This window comes from Mytilus trossulus, chromosome 4 (assembly GCF_036588685.1).
Source record: "Mytilus trossulus isolate FHL-02 chromosome 4, PNRI_Mtr1.1.1.hap1, whole genome shotgun sequence".
NCBI lineage: Eukaryota > Metazoa > Mollusca > Bivalvia > Mytilida > Mytilidae > Mytilus > Mytilus trossulus.
Window position 1 is genome coordinate 55628390 of NC_086376.1, and position 25591 is coordinate 55653980.

General features: G+C 34.8%; 1 protein-coding gene across 3 annotated transcripts in view; it reads left to right on the forward strand.

Annotated features, from left to right (window-relative positions):
* LOC134715564 (leucine zipper putative tumor suppressor 2 homolog) overlaps positions 1-25591 on the forward strand; it is a 456927-nt gene that overhangs the window by 47901 nt on the left and 383435 nt on the right. Inside the window, exons 1-2 of one of the 3 annotated variants that reach the window (XM_063577831.1) lie at positions 23605-23692; positions 25296-25334. The exons of 1 other annotated variant lie outside the window; for it this stretch is intronic. The gene's annotated coding sequence lies outside the window, so the exon portion shown is untranslated. Of the gene's footprint in view, positions 1-23604; positions 23693-25295; positions 25335-25591 lie in introns of those variants that run through there. One more of the 3 variants, XM_063577832.1, reaches the window with a different exon arrangement.

Consider the following 25591-nt stretch of genomic DNA (forward strand, 5'->3'; position numbering starts at 1 on the left):
ACATACCATGAATGATTGGCCACCTAACCTAGAGGAAACATGCAGGGTGCAAAAACATGGCATACACAAAGGTCTTAACAGAAAACATACCATGAATTATTGGCCACACAACCTAGCGAAAAACATGCAGGGTGCAAAAACATGGCATACACAAAGGTCTTAACAGAAAACATACCATGAATGATTGGCCACCTAACCTAGAGGAAACATGCAGGGTGCAAAAACATGGCATACACAAAGGTCTTAACAGAAAACATACCATGAATTATTGGCCACACAACCTAGCGAAAACATGCAGGGTGCAAAAACATGGCATACACAAAGGTCTTAACAGAAAACATACCATGAATGATTGGCCACCTAACCTAGAGGAAACATGCAGGGTGCAAAAACATGGCATACACAAAGGTCCTAACAGAAAACCATACCTCAAATCTCTGTACGCCCGCGCTCTAAACAGAAAACATGCAGGGTGCAAAAACATGGCATACACAAAGGTCTTAACAGAAAACATACCATGAATGATTGGCCACCTAACCTAGAGGAAACATGCAGGGTGCAAAAACATGGCATACACAAAGGTCTTAACAGAAAACCATACCTCAAATCTCTGTACGCCCGCGCTCTAAACAGAAAACATGCAGGGTGTAAAAACATGGCATACACAAAGGTCTTAACAGAAAACATACCATGAATGATTGGCCACCTAACCTAGAGGAAACATGCAGGGTGCAAAAACATGGCATACACAAAGGTCTTAACAGAAAACATACCATGAATTATTGGCCACACAACCTAGCGAAAACATGCAGGGTGCAAAAACATGGTATACTCAAAGGTCTTAACAGAAAAAAATACCATGAATGATTGGCCACCTAACCTAGAGGAAACATGCAGGGTGCAAAAACATGGCATACACAAAGGTCTTAACAGAAAACATACCATGAATGATTGGCCACCTAACCTAGAGGAAACATGCAGGGTGCAAAAACATGGCATACACAAAGGTCTTAACAGAAAACCATACCTCAAATCTCTGTACGCCCGCGCTCTAAACAGAAAACATGCAGGGTGCAAAAACATGGCATACACAAAGGTCTTAACAGAAAACATACCATGAATGATTGGCCACCTAACCTAGAGGAAACATGCAGAGTGCAAAAACATGGCATACACAAAGGTCTTAACAGAAAACATACCATGAATGATTGGCCACCTAACCTAGAGGAAACATGCAGGGTGCAAAAACATGGCATACACAAAGGTCTTAACAGAAAACATACCATGAATGATTGGCCACCTAACCTAGAGGAAACATGCAGGGTGCAAAATCATGGCATACACAAAGGTCTTAACAGAAAACATACCATGAATTATTGGCCACACAACCTAGCGAAAACATGCAGGGTGCAAAAACATGGCATACACAAAGATCTTAACAGAAAACATACCATGAATGATTGGCCACATTACCTAGAGGAAACATGCAGGGTGCAAAAACATGGCATACACAAAGGTCCTAACAGAAAACCATACCTCAAATCTCTGTACGCCCGCGCTCTAAACAGAAAACATGCAGGGTGCAAAAACATGGCATACACAAAGGTCTTAACAGAAAACATACCATGAATTATTGGCCACACAACCTAGCGAAAACATGCAGGGTTCAAAAACATGGCATACACAAAGGTCTTAACAGAAAACATACCATGAATGATTGGCCACCTAACCTAGAGGAAACATGCAGGGTGCAAAAACATGGCATACACAAAGGTCTTAACAGAAAACATACCATGAATGATTGGCCACCTAACCTAGAGGAAACATGCAGGGTGCAAAAACATGGCATACACAAAGGTCTTAAGAGAAAACATACCATGAATGATTGGCCACCTAACCTAGAGGAAACATGCAGGGTGCAAAAACATGGCATACACAAAGGTCTTAACAGAAAACCATACCTTGAATGATTGGCCACCTAACCTAGAGGAAACATGCAGGGTGCAAAAACATGGCATACACAAAGGTCTTAACAGAAAACATACCATGAATTATTGGCCACACAACCTAGCGAAAACATGCAGGGTGCAAAAACATGGCATACACAAAGGTCTTAACAGAAAACATACCATGAATTATTGGCCATACAACCTAGCGAAAACATGCAGGGTGCAAAAACATGGCATACACAAAGGTCTTAACAGAAAACATACCATGAATGATTGGCCACCTTACCTAGAGGAAACATGCAGGGTGCAAAAACATGGCATACACAAAGGTCTTAACAGAAAACATACCATGAATGATTGGCCACCTAACCTAGAGGAAACATGCAGGGTGCAAAAACATGGCATACACAAAGGTCTTAACAGAAAACATACCATGAATTATTGGCCACACAACCTAGCGAAAAACATGCAGGGTGCAAAAACATGGCATACACAAAGGTCTTAACAGAAAACATACCATGAATGATTGGCCACCTAACCTAGAGGAAACATGCAGGGTGCAAAAACATGGCATACACAAAGGTCTTAACAGAAAACATACCATGAATTATTGGCCACACAACCTAGCGAAAACATGCAGGGTGCAAAAACATGGCATACACAAAGGTCTTAACAGAAAACATACCATGAATGATTGGCCACCTAACCTAGAGGAAACATGCAGGGTGCAAAAACATGGCATACACAAAGGTCCTAACAGAAAACCATACCTCAAATCTCTGTACGCCCGCGCTCTAAACAGAAAACATGCAGGGTGCAAAAACATGGCATACACAAAGGTCTTAACAGAAAACATACCATGAATGATTGGCCACCTAACCTAGAGGAAACATGCAGGGTGCAAAAACATGGCATACACAAAGGTCTTAACAGAAAACCATACCTCAAATCTCTGTACGCCCGCGCTCTAAACAGAAAACATGCAGGGTGTAAAAACATGGCATACACAAAGGTCTTAACAGAAAACATACCATGAATGATTGGCCACCTAACCTAGAGGAAACATGCAGGGTGCAAAAACATGGCATACACAAAGGTCTTAACAGAAAACATACCATGAATTATTGGCCACACAACCTAGCGAAAACATGCAGGGTGCAAAAACATGGTATACTCAAAGGTCTTAACAGAAAAAAATACCATGAATGATTGGCCACCTAACCTAGAGGAAACATGCAGGGTGCAAAAACATGGCATACACAAAGGTCTTAACAGAAAACATACCATGAATGATTGGCCACCTAACCTAGAGGAAACATGCAGGGTGCAAAAACATGGCATACACAAAGGTCTTAACAGAAAACCATACCTCAAATCTCTGTACGCCCGCGCTCTAAACAGAAAACATGCAGGGTGCAAAAACATGGCATACACAAAGGTCTTAACAGAAAACATACCATGAATGATTGGCCACCTAACCTAGAGGAAACATGCAGAGTGCAAAAACATGGCATACACAAAGGTCTTAACAGAAAACATACCATGAATGATTGGCCACCTAACCTAGAGGAAACATGCAGGGTGCAAAAACATGGCATACACAAAGGTCTTAACAGAAAACATACCATGAATGATTGGCCACCTAACCTAGAGGAAACATGCAGGGTGCAAAATCATGGCATACACAAAGGTCTTAACAGAAAACATACCATGAATTATTGGCCACACAACCTAGCGAAAACATGCAGGGTGCAAAAACATGGCATACACAAAGATCTTAACAGAAAACATACCATGAATGATTGGCCACATTACCTAGAGGAAACATGCAGGGTGCAAAAACATGGCATACACAAAGGTCCTAACAGAAAACCATACCTCAAATCTCTGTACGCCCGCGCTCTAAACAGAAAACATGCAGGGTGCAAAAACATGGCATACACAAAGGTCTTAACAGAAAACATACCATGAATTATTGGCCACACAACCTAGCGAAAACATGCAGGGTTCAAAAACATGGCATACACAAAGGTCTTAACAGAAAACATACCATGAATGATTGGCCACCTAACCTAGAGGAAACATGCAGGGTGCAAAAACATGGCATACACAAAGGTCTTAACAGAAAACATACCATGAATGATTGGCCACCTAACCTAGAGGAAACATGCAGGGTGCAAAAACATGGCATACACAAAGGTCTTAAGAGAAAACATACCATGAATGATTGGCCACCTAACCTAGAGGAAACATGCAGGGTGCAAAAACATGGCATACACAAAGGTCTTAACAGAAAACCATAACTTGAATGATTGGCCACCTAACCTAGAGGAAACATGCAGGGTGCAAAAACATGGCATACACAAAGGTCTTAACAGAAAACATACCATGAATTATTGGCCACACAACCTAGCGAAAACATGCAGGGTGCAAAAACATGGCATACACAAAGGTCTTAACAGAAAACATACCATGAATTATTGGCCATACAACCTAGCGAAAACATGCAGGGTGCAAAAACATGGCATACACAAAGGTCTTAACAGAAAACATACCATGAATGATTGGCCACCTTACCTAGAGGAAACATGCAGGGTGCAAAAACATGGCATACACAAAGGTCTTAACAGAAAACATACCATGAATGATTGGCCACCTAACCTAGAGGAAACATGCAGGGTGCAAAAACATGGCATACACAAAGGTCTTAACAGAAAACATACCATGAATTATTGGCCACACAACCTAGCGAAAAACATGCAGGGTGCAAAAACATGGCATACACAAAGGTCTTAACAGAAAACATACCATGAATGATTGGCCACCTAACCTAGAGGAAACATGCAGGGTGCAAAAACATGGCATACACAAAGGTCTTAACAGAAAACATACCATGAATGATTGGCCACCTAACCTAGAGGAAACATGCAGGGTGCAAAAACATGGCATACACAAAGGTCTTAACAGAAAAAATACCATGAATGATTGGCCACCTAACCTAGAGGAAACATGCAGGGTGCAAAAACATGGCATACACAAAGGTCTTAACAGAAAATCATACATCAAATCTCTGTACGCCCGCGCTCTAAACAGAAAACATGCAGGGTGCAAATACATGGCATACACAAAGGTCTTAACAGAAAACATACCATGAATGATTGGCCACCTAACCTAGAGGAAACATGCAGGGTGCAAAAACATGGCATACACAAAGGTCTTAACAGAAAACATACCATAAATGATTGGCCACCTAACCTAGAGGAAACATGCAGGGTGCAAAATCATGGCATACACAAAGGTCTTAACAGAAAACATACCATGAATTATTGGCCACACAACCTAGCGAAAACATGCAGGGTGCAAAAACATGGCATACACACAGGTCTTAACAGAAAACATACCATGAATGATTGGCCACCTAACCTAGAGGAAACATGCAGGGTGCAAAAACATGGCATACACAAAGGTCTTAACAGAAAACCATACCTCAAATCTCTGTACGCCCTTGCTCTAAACAGAAAACATGCAGGGTGTAAAAACATGGCATACACAAAGGTCTTAACAGAAAACATACCATGAATGATTGGCCACCTAACCTAGAGGAAACATGCAGGGTGCAAAAACATGGCATACACAAAGGTCTTAACAGAAAACATACCATGAATGAATGGCCACCTAACCTAGAGGAAACATGCAGGGTGCAAAAACATGGCATACACAAAGGTCTTAACAGAAAACATACCATGAATTATTGGCCACACAACCTAGCGAAAACATGCAGGGTGCAAAAACATGGCATACACAAAGGTCTTAACAGAAAACATACCATGAATGATTGGCCACCTAACCTAGAGGAAACATGCAGGGTGCAAAAACATGGCATACACAAAGGTCTTAACAGAAAACATACCATGAATGATTGGCCACCTAACCTAGAGGAAACATGCAGGGTGCAAAAACATGGCATACACAAAGGTCTTAACAGAAAACATACCATGAATGATTGGCCACCTAACCTAGAGGAAACATGCAGGGTGCAAAATCATGGCATACACTAAGGTCTTAACAGAAAACATACCATGAATTATTGGCCACACAACCTAGCGAAAACATGCAGGGTGCAAAAACATGGCATACACAAAGGTCTTAACAGAAAACATACCATGAATGATTGGCCACATTACCTAGAGGAAACATGCAGGGTGCAAAAACATGGCATACACAAAGGTCCTAACAGAAAACCATACCTCAAATCTCTGTACGCCCGCGCTCTAAACAGAAAACATGCAGGGTGCAAAAACATGGCATACACAAAGGTCTTAACAGAAAACATACCATGAATTATTGGCCACACAACCTAGCGAAAACATGCAGGGTTCAAAAACATGGCATACACAAAGGTCTTAACAGAAAACATACCATGAATGATTGGCCACCTAACCTAGAGGAAACATGCAGGGTGCAAAAACATGGCATACACAAAGGTCTTAACAGAAAACATACCATGAATGATTGGCCACCTAACCTAGAGGAAACATGCAGGGTGCAAAAACTTGGCATACACAAAGGTCTTAACAGAAAACATACCATGAATGATTGGCCACCTAACCTAGAGGAAACATGCAGGGTGCAAAAACATGGCATACACAAAGGTCTTAACAGAAAACATACCATGAATGATTGGCCACCTAACCTAGAGGAAACATGCAGGGTGCAAAAACATGGCATACACAAAGGTCTTAACAGAAAACATACCATGAATGATTGGCCACCTAACCCAGAGGAAACATGCAGGGTGCAAAAACATGGCATACACAAAGGTCTTAACAGAAAACATACCATGAATGAATGGCCACCTAACCTAGAGGAAACATGCAGGGTGCAAAAACATGGCATACACAAAGGTCTTAACAGAAAACATACCATGAATTATTGGCCACACAACCTAGCGAAAACATGCAGGGTGCAAAAACATGGCATACACAAAGGTCTTAACAGAAAACATACCATGAATGATTGGCCACCTAACCTAGAGGAAACATGCAGGGTGCAAAAACATGGCATACACAAAGGTCTTAACAGAAAACATACCATGAATGATTGGCCACCTAACCTAGAGGAAACATGCAGGGTTCAAAAACATGGCATACACAAAGGTCTTAACAGAAAACCATACCTCAAATCTCTGTACGCCCACGCTCTAAACAGAAAACATGCAGGGTGCAAAAACATGGCATACACAAAGGTCTTAACAGAAACCATACCTCAAATCTCTGTACGCCAGCGCTCTAAACAAAAAACATGCATGGTGCAAAAAAATGGCATACACAGAGGTCTTAACAGAAAACATACCATTAATTATTGGCCACACAACCTAGAGGAAACATGCAGGGTGCAAAAACATGGTATACACAAAGGTCTTTACAGAAAACATACCGTTAATGATTGCGGCACAACCTAGAGGAAAACAGGGTGCAAAATCATGGCATACACAAAGGTCTTAACAGAAAATTTCCTCAAACCTCTGTACGCCTGTGCTCTAAACAGAAAACATGTAGGGTGCAAAAACATGGCATACACAAAGGTCTTAACAGAAAACATACCTTGAATGATTGGCCACACAACCTAGAGGAAACATGCAGGGTGCAAAAACATGGTATACACAAAGGTCTTAACAGAAAACATACCGTTAATGATTGCGGCACAACCTAGAGGAAAACAGGGTGCAAAATCATGGCATACAGAAAAGCCTTAACAGAAAGTATACCTCCAATAGCCCCTAAACATAGAAAAATCCACTAAAGCCTATCTTAACATACCTGGTTGTCAGCTACTGGGCTGCACAATCTAAACATTGCTAAAGGAGAGTTTGGAGACAAGACATAGAAACATGCACACAATACTATATAGACATACCAGACCCATATGACAGATGCTGGACAACTGACAATGGACGACGGATGCCGGTTATAATATTTATAAAACTTACCATTATTAGCTGCTATATCAATATCATCTTTGTAATCCACAATGAAATCAAATATATCTGAACACACATTTGATTTCAATCCACAATGGAATCGAATATAGCTGAACACACATTTGATTTTAATCCACAATGGAATCGAGTATAGCTGAATACACATTTGATTTTAATCCACAATGAAATCCAATATATCTGAACACACATTTGATTGTAATCCACAGTTTGAAGCAACACAATCACTAATAACAGCATCACTTTCTTCATTTTTTGCACTAAGAATATACTTTCATTGTCTTTATCCCCTGAAAATATTAAGGAGAGACCTTAGTCCTTGCACACACAGATATATACATGTGACCTAGTGCATGTTGTGTCCTAGGTTGTGCTTGGATATCTACCTATAAGTAACATAGCATTAGGCGTATATCCTTAATCTTCATGTTTTTTACCTTCAGCTGCACCCTCTTGCTGTCTATAGTTTAAGATGAGCTACTGTTTATAGTTTAAGATGAGCTACTGTTTATAGGGGCAAAAATGTAGGATAGAAAGTTTAGTCTTAAAACATTTTTTACCGAATGGACTGTTATTGGCTTATATCCTTGACAGAAATGTTTAATATAACAAAAAGGCAAAAACATATTTTCAGAAGTTTGTTCTTAACCACTATATATATAGCTACAAAAACAAGAAAATTTGAAATAGAACTGTCAAAAAGTTAACATTAACCATAAATGTAGTTTCATAAGGGGGTCAAGGCAAATTGAGAAATATTTTGATTCTTCAAAAGCATTTTTTTTTTCAAACTAAACAGTTTCAAATTCTTAAAAGTTAACTTGAAGCCACTCATTATACATATTACATTGTAACTACCTTTAACTCCTAAGAAAAATCTTAATATGAAATGCATATCTTTATTGTCCAAGTAAAGATCAAACTCTTCTAGCCTTTTGATCACATGATCAAACTAGTAGTTTATCTGTTCACTGACACTTACTCACTTCACACTTGAGTAACTCTGGCTGTGTACAAAAATAAATTTAATCTGATAAAGGTATTTCACCAAATTAAGATACAGAATTTGGTTCAGATATTAAAGCATTCAGCAAAAGGGAAAATTTTTAATCAATGAACAGTAAACACTGCAATCACAAGGCCCTATATTGACCAATGCATTTTAGTTGGTCTTTGTAAGAATCATGCAGAGAGTAATTTATGACATGTCTTTTAAATTGAAAAAGGGAGAGTTAATCAAACACTTTACAATTCAAAAATGTTAAAAAAAAATGATTGACATTCTAGTATGTTTGTTTCCATAGCAGCTATACAATGTAACGTGCTTAATTTCTACATTCAAAAATTCTATAATTGCCAAGGGATCATTTTTAGGGGGTATTGAGGAGCTCAGAAATTTTGTGTATGACATGCATGTAATTTTATATACATTGTTCTCCATTTGTATCACTTACTTTAAAACTATTAATGCTTGAATAAACTGATAAATCTACAATAGTATGCCTACTTTTTGCTAAACATGCTAAATGGTTATCTTATTGGCATAAATTTGTCTTGAAAATTATAATCCACCTTATTTTATAAAATTGTGAAATATGGCATGAATGAATAATGGGTTCATTCAACCTATGCCAACATTTTGAAATTTAGGTATAAAATTGTATGAAAAAATGTTGGCATAGGTTGAATAATTTGTTACAGATAAAGTGTTATAAAAACATAAATTAATCAGGGGCTAATCAATTTACAACCAGTTTAAACCTACCGTTAAAGTATAAAGGTTTTACAAGTACAACACAAGTGAAAATGTAGTTATAATTGTGTTTGTTGAGGATCTCTTTTTTAAATAAGAACTAGCTAAAAATTAATATAATGAAATGATGAGGAAAAAGAAGAATTTTATGGATTTTTATTAAAGAAGCAAGCATCTTGTCATATTAAATATATATCAGTGTCATTCTCATAAATACATGTAATATAAAATATATGATCAAAAATATTAAGTTTTATATAAAATAGTTTTCTTTAAATACAATGGCATAATACACTATTGATACTCGTGTATTTAATAAGCACTGAATCATGTAAAATATCTATTATAAATGTTCACTATAAATTCTAACATATAGATAAAGGAAGATGTGGTGTGAGTGACAATGATCAGACATGATCTCTCCATCCAAATAACATTTATAAAAGTTCGCTGCGATATAGCCTTTTTGTGCTAATGCGGCGTAAAGGAACAATCATTTATGTAAAAAAAAAAATAATAATAAAAAAAAATTAATCATTTATAAAAGTAAACCAGTATAGGTCAATGTACGGCCTTCAACACGGAGCCTTGGCTCACACCTTTTTTTAGTATACACACAATAATTGAACTACAAACATGCAATTGTGAATTTCTAGAAAAAATATGGAAATAAATGCAGAAGAATGTATTCCATAACCAGAAATATTTATCATACACTGAGTTTACCAGCTCTTTATTACTCTTAATGTATGCACATAGGAAATTGATTTGAAAACGAAGGATAATCATAAGATATACTGGATTGGTCCTGGACCCGATTGATTTTAACGTACAAATTACATAAACAAACAACAACTACTGTACAAAGAAATAGAAAAATTTTACTATTATGATTGTCTCAAAAGTCATACTATAAGATATGATGCTGCATCTGCACAATCAACTGGTGTCATGTTATCCTTAAAGTTTGGTCTCTGGTGCAAGTTTCACAAAGATATCTCAGGAGTAAGACATGTCATAGAATTATTTTCCAAATACTTTATTTTTGTTTCTGAAATTTCAAAGAGTATTTTTAATGCTTAAATATACTGACTGTAATTTACCTTTTATTAATTAATAATTGCTATAACAACACCTATTGTATTTTGTTTGTAGGCATAGATTGAATATGTTTTTATCAAATGTTGGCATAGGTTGAAGACACTGAATAATGAATATTACAATGAACTATTTATTAAACATTCATGTCAATTATAAAATTCTATAATGCAGGTACACAAATGTATGTAAGTTGTCATCTATACAATGTCAATTATTGCATAATGATGCCCAATCTAGCCAAAGATTCAAGAACTTTTTTTAACATTTTGTTAATATTAAAGCACCGACCATTCAAAGTTATGTTTTTTCTGTTGTACCGTTTTGGGGGTAGGGTATTTTTGAACCCTTGTGCTCGATTTAATAACTTGTTTGGATATCAGTTATGATGAAGGATTGGAAAAACTATTACAGTAATAAACACAATATTTATCATTTAAACATAATAAGCAGTTAAACTGGGACTGAGAAATTGGAGCTGGTGCCATGTCTTCCAAAGCGTTTTAAGATTTGTCTTTTACATGTTCGGACAAATTATAGGACAGCCCTAAGACTGTCACATGATATATATCAGACTGTCCATCGAATGTATCTTTTAAGACAATCTTAACAAAGATGCCCAATCCTAGTCCCAGTGGTGTAGCTAGGTAATTTTTACGTGTACGCCCGAACCTTGATGAGGGGTCTGACAGTGGCGTAGCTAGCTCATTTTTACCTGTTACACCACTGTCCGATGTTAGGAGAAGGGTTTGGATCCTGCTAACATGTTTAAACCCGCTACATTATGTATGTGCCTTTCCCAAGCCTGTCATTCAATGGTTGTTGCTTGTTGATGTGTTACATATTTGTTTTTCGTTCATTTTTGTACATGAATAAGGCCGTTAGTTTTCTCGTTTGAATTGTTTTACATTTGCTATTCCAGGGCCTTTAAAAGCTGACTATTTGGTATGGGCATTGCTAATTGTTGAAGGCTGTGTGGTGACCTATACCTATTTATGTCTGTGTCATCTTTTGTTTAGAGTTGTCTCATTGGCAATTATATCAATGACAATGAAATGTAAGAATAATTCAGACTCACGACAAACGCAGAGTAACAACATAACCTAGCATGAGAAATTGAGCAAATTAAGCTTAACAGCTTGTTGCCACTTAAAAACTGACTACTGGTACAAAGCGACAAAGTCGTAAAAAGCGAAATTAAAACAATACCCTTCTACATTTTATTTTTAGAAATAAATCATGAAAAAAAGTTGCATATGTAATATCATATACTGGAATAAAAGTTTAACTTTAATAGAACAAAGTAGAAGCACATAATATACAACTCAAAGATATTGTTTTGTTCAAGTTATTATCTTTTTATTAACAAAAATTGTACAAGTTATTACTGGTATAATTATATATGTACAGGCAATAACCTGTATGATGGCATCATACAAGTAATTACTCCTACAAAATTTTTGTACAAGTAATAACCTGTACAAAATAATAAAATGTACACGACATATATATATATAAACGAGTCTAAATTGAAAACTATAAGTTCAAACCTATGATTTCGTTGGATAAAAACCGCAATTTTTATAATATTTGTGTACATGTCAAACAAATTTCGTTGTAGAAGGGTCTAAAAAACAGCACAAACAACATTTTCCAAAATACCAAAAAAGTGAAAAAAATATATTTAAACAAAACGCACTTGACTAACAGGTCGAACAACTGATGTTCTTTAACCCTGCTGACTGCCATACATTGTATATATATATATTCCTGTTTAGAGTAGACAAATGCTATCTAATTTTAACGGTCAAACATAGAGTAGCCTAATTAAAAGTCTAGATGATCATGTCAGCAGTGTTTAATAAACCGGGTGTGGATCAAACACTTTTGAAGTGGGGGTGGGTGTAAAGCAAGCCAACATTTGAAAATACTATTAAATAGGTTATTTGTTTACCATATTTAAAGTTCTCTAAAAGGGGCGTGCTTCCTGTCCCCTCCATCCCCTAAAAACTAATCCGCCTTGCCAAACAAACGGTTGGATGTGATTCATGTAAATGTAGCTGAACAGTTGAGTCTATAAAAGTTCACCATTTAATAACAAAAAATCAACATATTTTAAAACTTTAGTTTTGTTTGTTCTGGGAGCGAATCTTGGTTCATTTACAATATAGGACAACAGAGTTGGTGTATGTGGGTTCGATTCCCACCATAAGCAATCATTTATTTCAGCTGGTGCAAAGCGGGCAGTTTAGCTTAGTGGCCCCACACTGACTTTGTTGTTTCTATCAAAAAGTTCAGGCGGCCGCTGCCAGGTCTTGACAATTATTTTCTTTTGAATACCTTATACAACAAAACCATGGTATAATTGATTGAGATTTATACTTGGGTTGCACTCCCATAGATTAACTTACATTGTACAGCTATAGGTTAAGACATAAACAAGTTGCTTTCTTTAAAAAAAGAAATGCAATCGTAAACTCAAAAGCTTTTAAATTGTTTAATAAAGATGTGTTGTCTTATATTAATTTTGTTATATAAGATTTATAAACTGACAGTTATTGTTTCCTTACTGTAACTTCTGTTCAATATGGGTTGAAATACTTTTGTAAAAAAAAATTTTTTAATCTCCTCTCCCCCGAAAGACAACACGCTAAGTCACACACTGGATGTTACATTCTAAGGTGATGTTTTTTTTAGATAAGATTTAGTTTTCAGACTAAAGTTCAATTGCAAATGTAAGTTTATCTAGCCAGTTTGAAAATAGTTGAAAATTCTTTTTTGACAATCCCTAACTAAATGATGTTTTTTTAATTATAAGCATATATAGTTATTGCATATATTTAAAAGAAAATATTTAGCATTGTTGAAAAGGTACATTTGAATAAGTAATGAAACTCATCACCAAGTTCATTATTATTACAAAGATAACAATGTCTTTCAGTTCTATCAATATTGATTAAAATGTTCAGCTGATTTTAACAGAGTTATCTCCCTGTAGTAGTATATACCCCTTTAAATCTTTTTTGGATTTATATACATGTAAGACACCTACCTATTTTCTGACACTTGAAATAAGAAACAGGTGTATTCTTAATAGAACATTTTTTGTTGATTTTGGTTGACAATTATGCAAAAAGAAATTCAATAATTCAAGTATGTTTTTGAAAAGGATGCAATTCTTTGTCTAACTTTTTAATTTTTTAATTTTTTCTTTGGCTGTTTATGACATCTTTACACTAAATCCATTGTATGTTGGATGTGTACGGATTGATTGTTTAGTCTTAGAGGCATGCTTTTTAGCTCAACTGGCCTAAAAAGTGAGCTTTTCTCATCACTTGGCGTCTGGCGTCCGTTGTCCGGCGTCGTTAACTTTTACAAAAATCTTCTCCTCTGAAACTACTGAGCCAAATTAAACCAAACTTGGCCACAATCATCATTGATGTATCTAGTTTTTTCACCCTGCCAACCAACCAAGATGGCCACCATGGCTAAAAATAGAACATAGGGGTAAAATGCAGTTTTTGGCTTATAACTCAAAAACCAAAGCTTTAAGAGCAAATCTGACATGGGGTAAAATTGTTAATCAGGTCAAGATCTATCTGCCCTGAAATTTTTAGATGAATCAGACAACCCATTGTTGGGTTGCTGCCCCTAAATTGGTAATTTTAAGGAAATTTTTCTGTTTTTGGTTATTATCTTGAATATTATATATAGATGGAGATAAACTGTAAACAGCAATAATGTTCAGCAAAGTAAGATTTACACATAAGTCAACAAGACCAAAATGGTCAGTTGATCCCTTGAGGAATTATTGCCCTTTATAGTCAATTTTTAACAATTTTTCGTAAATCTCCATGATCTTTTACAAAACTCTTCTCCTCTGAAACTACCGGGCCAAATTAATCCAAACTTGGCCACAATCATCATTGATGTATCTAGTTTAAAAAGTGTGTTTTTTTACACGGCCGACCAACCAAGATGGTCGCCACAGCTAAAAATAGAACATGGAGGTTAAATGCAGTTTTTGGTTATTACTCAAAAACCAAAGCATTTAGAGCAAATCTGAAATGGGGTAAAATTGTTTATCTGGTCAAGATCTTTCTTCCCTCAAATGTTAAGATGAATGGGGCAACCCGTTGTTGGGTTGCTGCCCCTGATTTGGTAACTTTAAGGAAATTTTGCTGTTTTTGGATATTATCTTGAATATTATTATTATGGATAGAGATAAACAGTAAACAGCAAAAATGTTCAGCAAAGTAAGATTTACACATAAGTCAACAAGACCAAAATGGTCAGTTGACCCCTTTAGGAGTTATTGCCCTTTATAGTCAATTTTTAACCATTTTTCGTAAATCACCATGATCTTTTACAAAAATATTCTCCTCTGAAACTACCGGCCAAATTAATCCAAACTTGGCCACAATCATCATTAATGTATCTAGTTTTAAAAATGTGTTTAAACTCAAAAACCAAAGCATTTAGAGCAAATCTGACAATGAGTAAAATTGTTTATCTGGTCAAGATCTATCTGCCCTCAAATGTTAAGATGAATGGGACAACCCGTTGTTGGGTTGCTGCCCCCGAATTGGTAATTTTAAGGAAATTTTGCTGTTTTTGGATATTATCTTGAATATTATTATGGATAGAGATAAACAGTAAACAGCAAAAATGTTCAGCATAGTAAGATTTACACATAAGTCAACAAGACCAAAATGGTCAGTTGACCCCTGTAGGAGTTATTGCCCTTTATAGTCAATTTTTAACCATTTTTCGTAAATCTCAATGATCTTTTACAAAATCTACTCCTCTGAAACTACCGGCCAAATTAATCCAAACTTGGCCACAATCATCATTGATGTATCTATTTTAAAAATTGTGTTTTTTGACCGGGCAAACCAACCAAATTGGCCGCTACGGCTAAAAATAGAACATAGGGGTAAAATGCAGTTTTTGGCTATAACTCAAAAACCAAAGCAATTAGAGCAAATCTGACAATGAGTAAAATTGTTTATCTGGTCAAGATCTATCTGCCCTGAAATTTTTAGATGAATCGGTCAACTTGTTGTTAGGTTGCTGCCCCTAAATTGGAAATTTTAAGGAAATTTTGCTGTTTTGGGTTTTAAATTATCTTGAATATTATTATAGATAGAGATAAATTGTAAACAGCAATAACGTACAGCAATTTAAGACTCAAAAATAAGTACCAAAATGGTCAATTGACCCCATAAGAAGTTATTGTCCTTTATAATCAATTTTTAACAATTTTCATAAAATTTGTAAATGTTTACTAACATTTTCCACTGAAACTACACGGACAAGTTCATTATAGATAGAGATAATTGTAAGCAGCAAGAATGTTCAGTAAAGTAAGATGTACAAACACATCACAATCACCTAAACACAATTTTGTCATGAACTGTCTGCTTCCTTTGTTTAAATCACTTATACCAAGGGGAGCGACACAGGCTCTTTAGAGCCTCTAGTTTTACATAAATAAGGCCGTTAGTTTTTCTCGTTTGAATTGTTTCACATTGTCTTGTCGGGGCCTTTTATAGCTGACTATGCAGTATGGGCTTTGCTCATTGTTGAAGGTCGTACGGTGACCTATAGTTGTTAATGTTTGTGTCATTTTGGTCTTTTGTGGATAGTTGTCTTATTGGCAATCATACCACATCTTCTTTTTTATAACTTTTTTAGGCTTTGCAAGTATCATATAAAGAAACATATAGTTCCTTAATATCTAGTAAATTATACCAGATATGAAAATCAGTATTGCATTTGTCCAAAAAAAAATTGAGTTATTTCCCTTTTTACACATTGCCAGTGTAATTTGTTTAAAGAGGCATTTTAAGAAAATTCCTGAAAATATTTTTGTTATTTCACTGATTAATTGACTACATGTATGATCATGTATCTGCTGCTACTAATAATGAGGAGCCATTCACCGATCTTAATGATATATCAGTGTATCTGTTAGCTGTATTTATGTTTTACTGTGGTGTAGGTATTAAGAAATTAAATATAGTACTGTTAATTCATTATTATTACATGAAGTGGGATTCCAGTTTTTGCAGGTTTTGTGGGTATAGTTGAAATTATATTCAAATGTTCAATTGACAACAAAATGAAATATTCACAAAAATAAAATCTTTCCTCATTCAATAAAAAGGAATCCCCTGTATGATATTTTAAGGAGGGGGACATGATTTCATTATTAAAATAAAAAAAAAAAGAAATAATTTAAAAAGAGAAATAATAAGTTTTATCCTCAAACATACATAAACTATGTCAGGCTTCGAAGTGTCTGTAGTTGTGGGAGTTTCTCTCTGCATTTAAAGACCCATTGGTGGCATTGGGCTGTTGTCTGCTTTATGGTCGTGTTGTTGTCTCTTTGACACATTCCCCATTTCCATTCTCAATTTTATTTATAAAAAAGAAGATGTGGTATACTTTCAGGAAATGTTCTGTTGTGTTGGAGATATAAATCAGATGTCAATTGTTTAGTAATTTTGTAGGGTTTGTAATGAAGTTTTTCCTGTTTTTGTTATAATCAAACAATTAACTTGTGCCTTAGAGCCGCCCTTAAGTCAGGCAATTATATTGATCATTACATCGTGCCAAGTCTGTTACCACTGGTGGTAAGCTATAAATGTTTTCTAAGAATTAGAGGATAAATAATATCAAGTTATTCTGTAAAAATCATCCTATCTTGAATGCATTCTAAGTCTTACATTTTTATTTTTCATCAGAATTGTGATTAAGATACATCTATTAATTATTTTTTTATTTGTGTAGTACCTTTGTGATAACAGAAGAAAACAAGGTAAAGCTATAATGTCATGATAATCAATAGTTTCCTCTCACATAAGCTTTTTCAAAAGCTCTGATACTACATGTAATGCGCAAATTGAAACTTAAACCCCCAACACTTTTACATTATCTTAAATATTTGTCAGTATCAAACTTTTCTTACATCTGATAAACGGTTATTGAAAAAAAAAATCAGTTTTTCCTTGGGGTATTGTTTTGTTTATAATTGTATGATTTATTATATATATTTATTATTCTTTGTTGAGGTTGGCCAATTTTAGACTTTTATTTGGGCCATTGAACCTAGAAATTAACATAGAATGTCAGCGTTCTACTCTTATTTCCAGCCTGACATAGGCTATTGTTCTGGTGTTTTTTTAGATTTATAACAGATAAAATATGAATTTGTTTCTAGTGTCTTACTTTTCACTTAATTTAGACCCTTAAACCCAGTATTAGGATGTATTTTCTATTTTACATAGTGGCTTCCCTGTGCAGTAGTTCATCTATTTTCTGTAAGAAAACTGGTTAATGTAACACAAAATTAAAGTTTACATTCATTTAAGAATATTAAGATTGCAACCAAGATACCTTAATTGTCATATGGTAAATGTGAAAAATCTTATCTATATTGACGAAGATCCAAATTTTGCTTATATTCCTGTGTTTTATTTTAGGCTGGTAAGCTTTTCCTTCCTCAGTGGCAAATACTATAGTTTTTTTTTATTTAATCAAGATTTTATAATTACCAGGTTGGTACCCCCCTTTATTCTGGGATGGAACCCCTTTTTGAAAATGACTATCAGGGGTTTCACTTCATTTTGTTTGAAGGGGCCAATTAGAGATTTAAGCAGGCCCAAACCTAACAGGGGGGGTTTGGGGGGGCTTGCCCCCCCACGATTTTTTTAAAATTAGACGCAAAATCCTGCATTCTGGCGCATTCTGGGCATTAAATTATAGTTCTGAAAATGTCACTTTTACCACTAGCCCACCTCAAAATTTTAACAAAAAGGCTTAAAAACCTGCATACCTGGCATAAAACTATAGTTCTGAAAATTTCATTTCTACCACTTTCCCCACCATCAAAGATTAAAAAAAAAAATAGACACAAAATCCTGAATTCTGGGCATGGCAGAAAATTATAATTGTTCTAAAAATGTCACTTTTACAGTACCACTGTTAATGTAGGCAACCTAAAGTTTTTCTAAGTAAAAAAATTGAATTTAAATATCTAACATCACTAAGTCAGAGAGTATAATATTGAAATATTTTCATTTATATCACTTCACTAAGAGATTAATTATTAGAATGATTGATGGATACAATTCAATGACACTTATGTATAAAAACTTGTTATTCATGCCAAAATAGAGTTCACCAGCAACAATCGTCCTCAAAATCTGATCATCCTCAGAATAAAAAATACTACATTGAGCATCATAATTTATTTCTGGCTATATAATAATTGTTGATAAAAGGTTACATGTAGTAGCAAAAACTCTGAACCTGAAAAGAGGTTAATTTTATTTAAATAGGGACATGGGACAATAAGAAAATTATGGTGCTATTTACATTTAAAACCAGATACTTGTCCTACCTTTGGGGACCCCTAAAAAAATTTGGACAGCACTTCCCCTGCACGCAGCAGTTTTAAATATCCCCCTTCCCATTATCCCGGTGGTATGAAAAGATGTGTTAAGAAAGAAAAAGAAGAAGTGCTGGCCAGGCTCATTTATAAGAAAACATGAGCTTCCACTTCTTCTAAATTTCGTTTGATAGCTTTTAAAAGGGTTACATACCTCACAACTGAAAGTATTATCACCAGAAATATATCTATGATTTGGAACGGGACCAGAAGTTCTGCCAAAGCAATTTTTCATCGATGTACCCTGCCCCCTTTTCGGATGCTTTGTAGTTGCCGGCAGATCGACGGGGTCCGTTGTAGATCACCTAAACAGTAAAACTATGTATGTATGTACGTAGATCCCTCCGTTTACGGAACACCCCATGAGAGCTGCGAGGGTACAGTGGAATCCGTGTACATTACTATTCATTCAATCATAACAACGATAAGCACGTGTGTCAAACAGGAAGTCTGAAATAACAGCCAATGAAAATCGTCGTTGCAACCGCATGTCGGTTTAAAATATAAACACAAATCTTCGAACTCCGTTGTCATGATTTTAATATAAAAAGATCTGATAAAAAAATCGGACTTTTTTTTTTTTTTTTTTAAGGACAACTGAACCGGCCAGAAATTGATTTGAACAGTTCAAAATGGCCGGCGGCCGGTTCTTAATGAAAACACTGACTATGATGACTCAGTTGCAGATCCAGGGAGGGGGGCCTGGGTTTTGGAAACTTTGAACCCCCTTTTTTTAGACGATCAGTGCATATGAATGGGGACATGTGGTTGGAATTCCCCTTTGTCCTGGTTTGGGACCCCCCCCCCCCTTTTTTTTTGTAAAATGACCGTATCTGCCCCTGTGACTCTGCCCCTGCATCCTGTTAAAATATTTAGTGCATTGAAACTTCAGTTGATGAAAGTTCAACAAAAGTAGAGTTAATTATATGTAGACATTTATGGACCCAATATGGATTTATTGTTATTATCTGTATAGACAACTGCATCTAATTAAAGTGAATAAGTATTACAAATGTCAGCATGCTCAGTACAGAACCTATCTTCTGTCACTGACACAGAAATCTATTGAAAAAAGGAGATGAAAAATAGGTGATATGGTAATAGGTTTAGTGGGAAGGAAATATGCAGGTTTTCCTACTTAAGTAATTAATGATTATATTATAAGAAGGAGATAGAATAGACATTCCTTGAATTAATTGATAAAAATGATTGTGTCAAGGGTTCCCTGCACATGATTTTTTTTTAATTATAATTCCAAGTAGTAAAAAACTGATTTTAAAGTGGAAAAGCCAATATAAGAGGTGAACACTATTAGTACCGGTACACTCAACAATATCCACCATGACCAAAATCTTAGGGATGACATCAAAAGTTCAATGTAAGATTAAAAAATAACTTATGATTCACATATTTTTTTCACTGACCCACTACCACCCCTCCCCCCTTCCTTCTTAACTTAATTTGGGGGGAAATTAATTATAATAAGACCAACCAGGATATAAAATCGATGTCAATGAAACAAAACCTGCAGCATTTTGATTGAAATAAGAAAATGTGATTTGATTGCCAATGAAACAACTATCCACAAGAGACCAAATAACATTCAAGTTAGCCACTTTAGGTTATTGCACAAAGGGTACATCTTCCCTAGAATCCTGCACATCTCATAGTGGCAGATCTAGAAATTTTCATAAGTGCCCACCAGGCTGCATCAGTGATTCCCTACATAATCAACCATTTTTTTTTCAATAGGGGAGGACCGGGCCGGGCCCTCTGCCTCCCCCTAAATCTGCCTCTGCATCTAAACACAGGGGTTTCACTTCATTTTGTTTGAAGGGGCCAATTAGAGATTTAAGCAGGCCCAAACCTAACAGGGGGGGTTTGGGGGGGCTTGCCCCCCCACGATTTTTTTAAAATTAGACGCAAAATCCTGCATTCTGGCGCATTCTGGGCATTAAATTATAGTTCTGAAAATGTCACTTTTACCACTAGCCCACCTCAAAATTTTAACAAAAAGGCTTAAAAACCTGCATACCTGGCATAAAACTATAGTTCTGAAAATTTCATTTCTACCACTTTCCCCACCATCAAAGATTAAAAAAAAAAATAGACACAAAATCCTGAATTCTGGGCATGGCAGAAAATTATAATTGTTCTAAAAATGTCACTTTTACAGTACCACTGTTAATGTAGGCAACCTAAAGTTTTTCTAAGTAAAAAAATTGAATTTAAATATCTAACATCACTAAGTCAGAGAGTATAATATTGAAATATTTTCATTTATATCACTTCACTAAGAGATTAATTATTAGAATGATTGATGGATACAATTCAATGACACTTATGTATAAAAACTTGTTATTCATGCCAAAATAGAGTTCACCAGCAACAATCGTCCTCAAAATCTGATCATCCTCAGAATAAAAAATACTACATTGAGCATCATAATTTATTTCTGGCTATATAATAATTGTTGATAAAAGGTTACATGTAGTAGCAAAAACTCTGAACCTGAAAAGAGGTTAATTTTATTTAAATAGGGACATGGGACAATAAGAAAATTATGGTGCTATTTACATTTAAAACCAGATACTTGTCCTACCTTTGGGGACCCCTAAAAAAATTTGGACAGCACTTCCCCTGCACGCAGCAGTTTTAAATATCCCCCTTCCCATTATCCCGGTGGTATGAAAAGATGTGTTAAGAAAGAAAAAGAAGAAGTGCTGGCCAGGCTCATTTATAAGAAAACATGAGCTTCCACTTCTTCTAAATTTCGTTTGATAGCTTTTAAAAGGGTTACATACCTCACAACTGAAAGTATTATCACCAGAAATATATCTATGATTTGGAACGGGACCAGAAGTTCTGCCAAAGCAATTTTTCATCGATGTACCCTGCCCCCTTTTCGGATGCTTTGTAGTTGCCGGCAGATCGACGGGGTCCGTTGTAGATCACCTAAACAGTAAAACTATGTATGTATGTACGTAGATCCCTCCGTTTACGGAACACCCCATGAGAGCTGCGAGGGTACAGTGGAATCCGTGTACATTACTATTCATTCAATCATAACAACGATAAGCACGTGTGTCAAACAGGAAGTCTGAAATAACAGCCAATGAAAATCGTCGTTGCAACCGCATGTCGGTTTAAAATATAAACACAAATCTTCGAACTCCGTTGTCATGATTTTAATATAAAAAGATCTGATAAAAAAATCGGACTTTTTTTTTTTTTTTTTTAAGGACAACTGAACCGGCCAGAAATTGATTTGAACAGTTCAAAATGGCCGGCGGCCGGTTCTTAATGAAAACACTGTAAACAGGAATTACCTCTTTTTTTTTTGGCATGGTCTATGTGGAATAAATACTGTCAACATCCAACATTTACATTATGATGTAAGATGTGGATAAGTTCTAGTTTGATGTAGCTTAGCCTTTCAGTTTCATTGAAAAAAATTGAATTTCCTGCTTTCATCTCAAAATCAAAGTATTTTTGATATTCAACAAAAATCAAAACCTCATACATGACTGTAAGCTAGCCTTTCAGTTTCATTGAAAAGAATTGATACAGTACAGTTTAACCCTAGGCTTTTATTGCTGTTCTACATCTCAAAATCAAAGTCTGATATTCAACAAAAAAACAAAACCTCATACATGACTGTAAATTCTAGACATCCCCCTAGCATCTGTTGGAGATGAATTCAATAAAGCTTAATTTCTGTAATAGAAGACCACAAATGCCATGTAATATGTCTACACAAGCAGGATATTTTCTTTGGAAAAAATGTCAGATAGGTAACATGTTTTCACTTAAAACAAAAAATGCACTTTCATAATCATCATCAATTTATGTTTTATGTAAGCTAATAATTATATGAAATAAATGCAAAATTTTCCCAAAAATCAAATATCTATCAAGATCAAAACAAAATAGTAGTATTTAGAAGCAAAAGGCAGGTTATGAAATATTCCTAAAATGCAAGAAAACGGAAGACAGAGTGCATTTTTTCTGTTTTAAAATGTGTACGAATTAATTACAACCTTGGTTTCTGCCAAACCTTTAAGGCTAATATCTTTCTGTGATTATATAAAATGTGTTTTGTTACAAATGTATTTGATGTATGAAAAAGAAACATTTCAAGCGTTTTGGGTGTCCATATTGCATGAAACAGCTGTCTGCTAGCTTTTACAACTGAATCATTAATAATTTTATATTATATAACCAGCAGAGGATCTCAATTTAATATTTTCCCAAAACATTTTCACTTGGTTTCCATAGCAACCAATTAGAAAAACATACTAACTAGCATTTTAGTTTTCAGTAATTATGTTACCAACACTTTAATGCTTTATAATAATCAGTTACAAGTTACAAAAACTCATTTAGCAATTTAGCTCTCGCAGGGATTTTTTATCAGTATGGCCTCTATTGTTTCGATGGTAAGAAATAAGATTACATAATTCTAGAGGATATCTTATCTTTTTTTCTTGAGATATATAAATATATGATGATAGATGCTGTTTATAGTTATCTGACTTTTCTTTTTTACATGTTAAAAAAAAATTGAAATATGTGATTTATGTAATGTATGTTTAATAATACTGCAATTCTGAAAAATCACATTTGTAGAAAGAGATATTCAGAAAAATCACAAACCAAAAAATGGTAAATGAATGAATTCTGATTTTGCCCTCAAAAAGTTTATTTAGTATAAAGCAATTTTAAGTTTACCGTGATTTTTTTTAAAAATTTTGGCTGAATGCAAGTGGAATATGCAGTTTTGAAATATTCTGTAACCTTAGGAGTGTTTATAATATCAAATTTTCATTTGTCAAATAAATATACAAAAGTGTAGTACCCCTCAATAGATTAATATAAGTGACAGTAAAAGAAGATAATGCTATATGCATCAATTTACAACAAATAAGATGAAACCCATTTTTATGTCTTAAGCATTTTTGTCAAAGTTTTAAGATCAATGAAAATATTATTTCTTAAAAAATTATTGTCAGAGAAGCCTGATGTGACTGTGCTTTGAGTTGCAAATTCATTGTCATATACCCAACAACTCTAATGGTACTCATATATGAACATGTGTTACATATTTGTTTATCGTTCATTTTTTTACGTAAATGAGGCCGTTAGTTTTCTCGTTTGAATTGTTTTACATTTTCTTATCGGGGCCTTTTATAGCTGACTATGCGGTATGGGCTTTGCTCATTGTTGAAGGCCGTACGGTGACCTATAGTTGTTAATGTTTGTGTCATTTTGGTCTTTTGTGGATAGTTGTCTCATTGGCAATCATACCATATCTTCTTTTTTATATGTGAAATTATTTGGTAATTGTGTGTACAGTTGCTACATAAAAAGCTTGGACTGATACATCCATATTGGTCCCCGGTAAAAGGAGCATGCAGAATAGAAGCTTTAGTTATATACAACAAAGTTTAATTCACCATTTTCTACATTTGAATTTTCAAAATGCCTGTACCAAGTCCAGAATATGACAGTTGACCATTCATTTGATTTGTTTTATCATTTGATTTTGCCATTTGATCAGGGACTTTCCGTTTTGAATTTTCCTCGGAGTTCAGTATTTTTGTGATTTTACTTTTTTGCATACATACAGTTTACCACCATAATACTTTAATAAGAGATGCATTCTCATCTAAAGCTAATCTTAATTGAATAATGTTTAATTTGCCAACATATTATCTCCCTTGTACAGTATAGTACATCTGATCATAGAACATGAAAGGAAAGTCATGTTTTCTTATCTTTCTATATCTGATAATCACTGTTGGTTCTTTTTAATCTTTATTAAAGCCTGTGTAAACATTTATTTTGGTCAAATTGACAATGAAAAACAAAACAAATTGTTTTCTTTGTCAAAATTAAATGACTTAGTTGTTTTATGAAAACAAAGTAAATGGTTTGGTTATCAAGGTACATTTAAGATCTATAGCCCAGTTAATTTGTTGTTTTAGTGTTAGATAGGTTGATTTTTTTCACACATATAATATATGGTATTCTGAATTTCAGCTTTAAAAGGAAGCTCTGTTTCTGGTAACTGAATAAAATGTAAGTAAAATTTAACTTATATTTCAAATTTTGCTCGATTTGGTTTTGTTCAGTTTTACAGCAATCCAAGGCTAGAAAATATTTTAGGTATCTATGATGGAATATTTGACCAAATAGGAGGATTAAACCTATTTACAGAGAGGGTATTTACTAAGATTCAAATTAGCTCAAAAATCAAATATATTTCAGATTTTATAACTTTCTGAGATATTTTTAAATAAAAATTGAATTAATGTACTTTAAGAAAAGCAATTCTG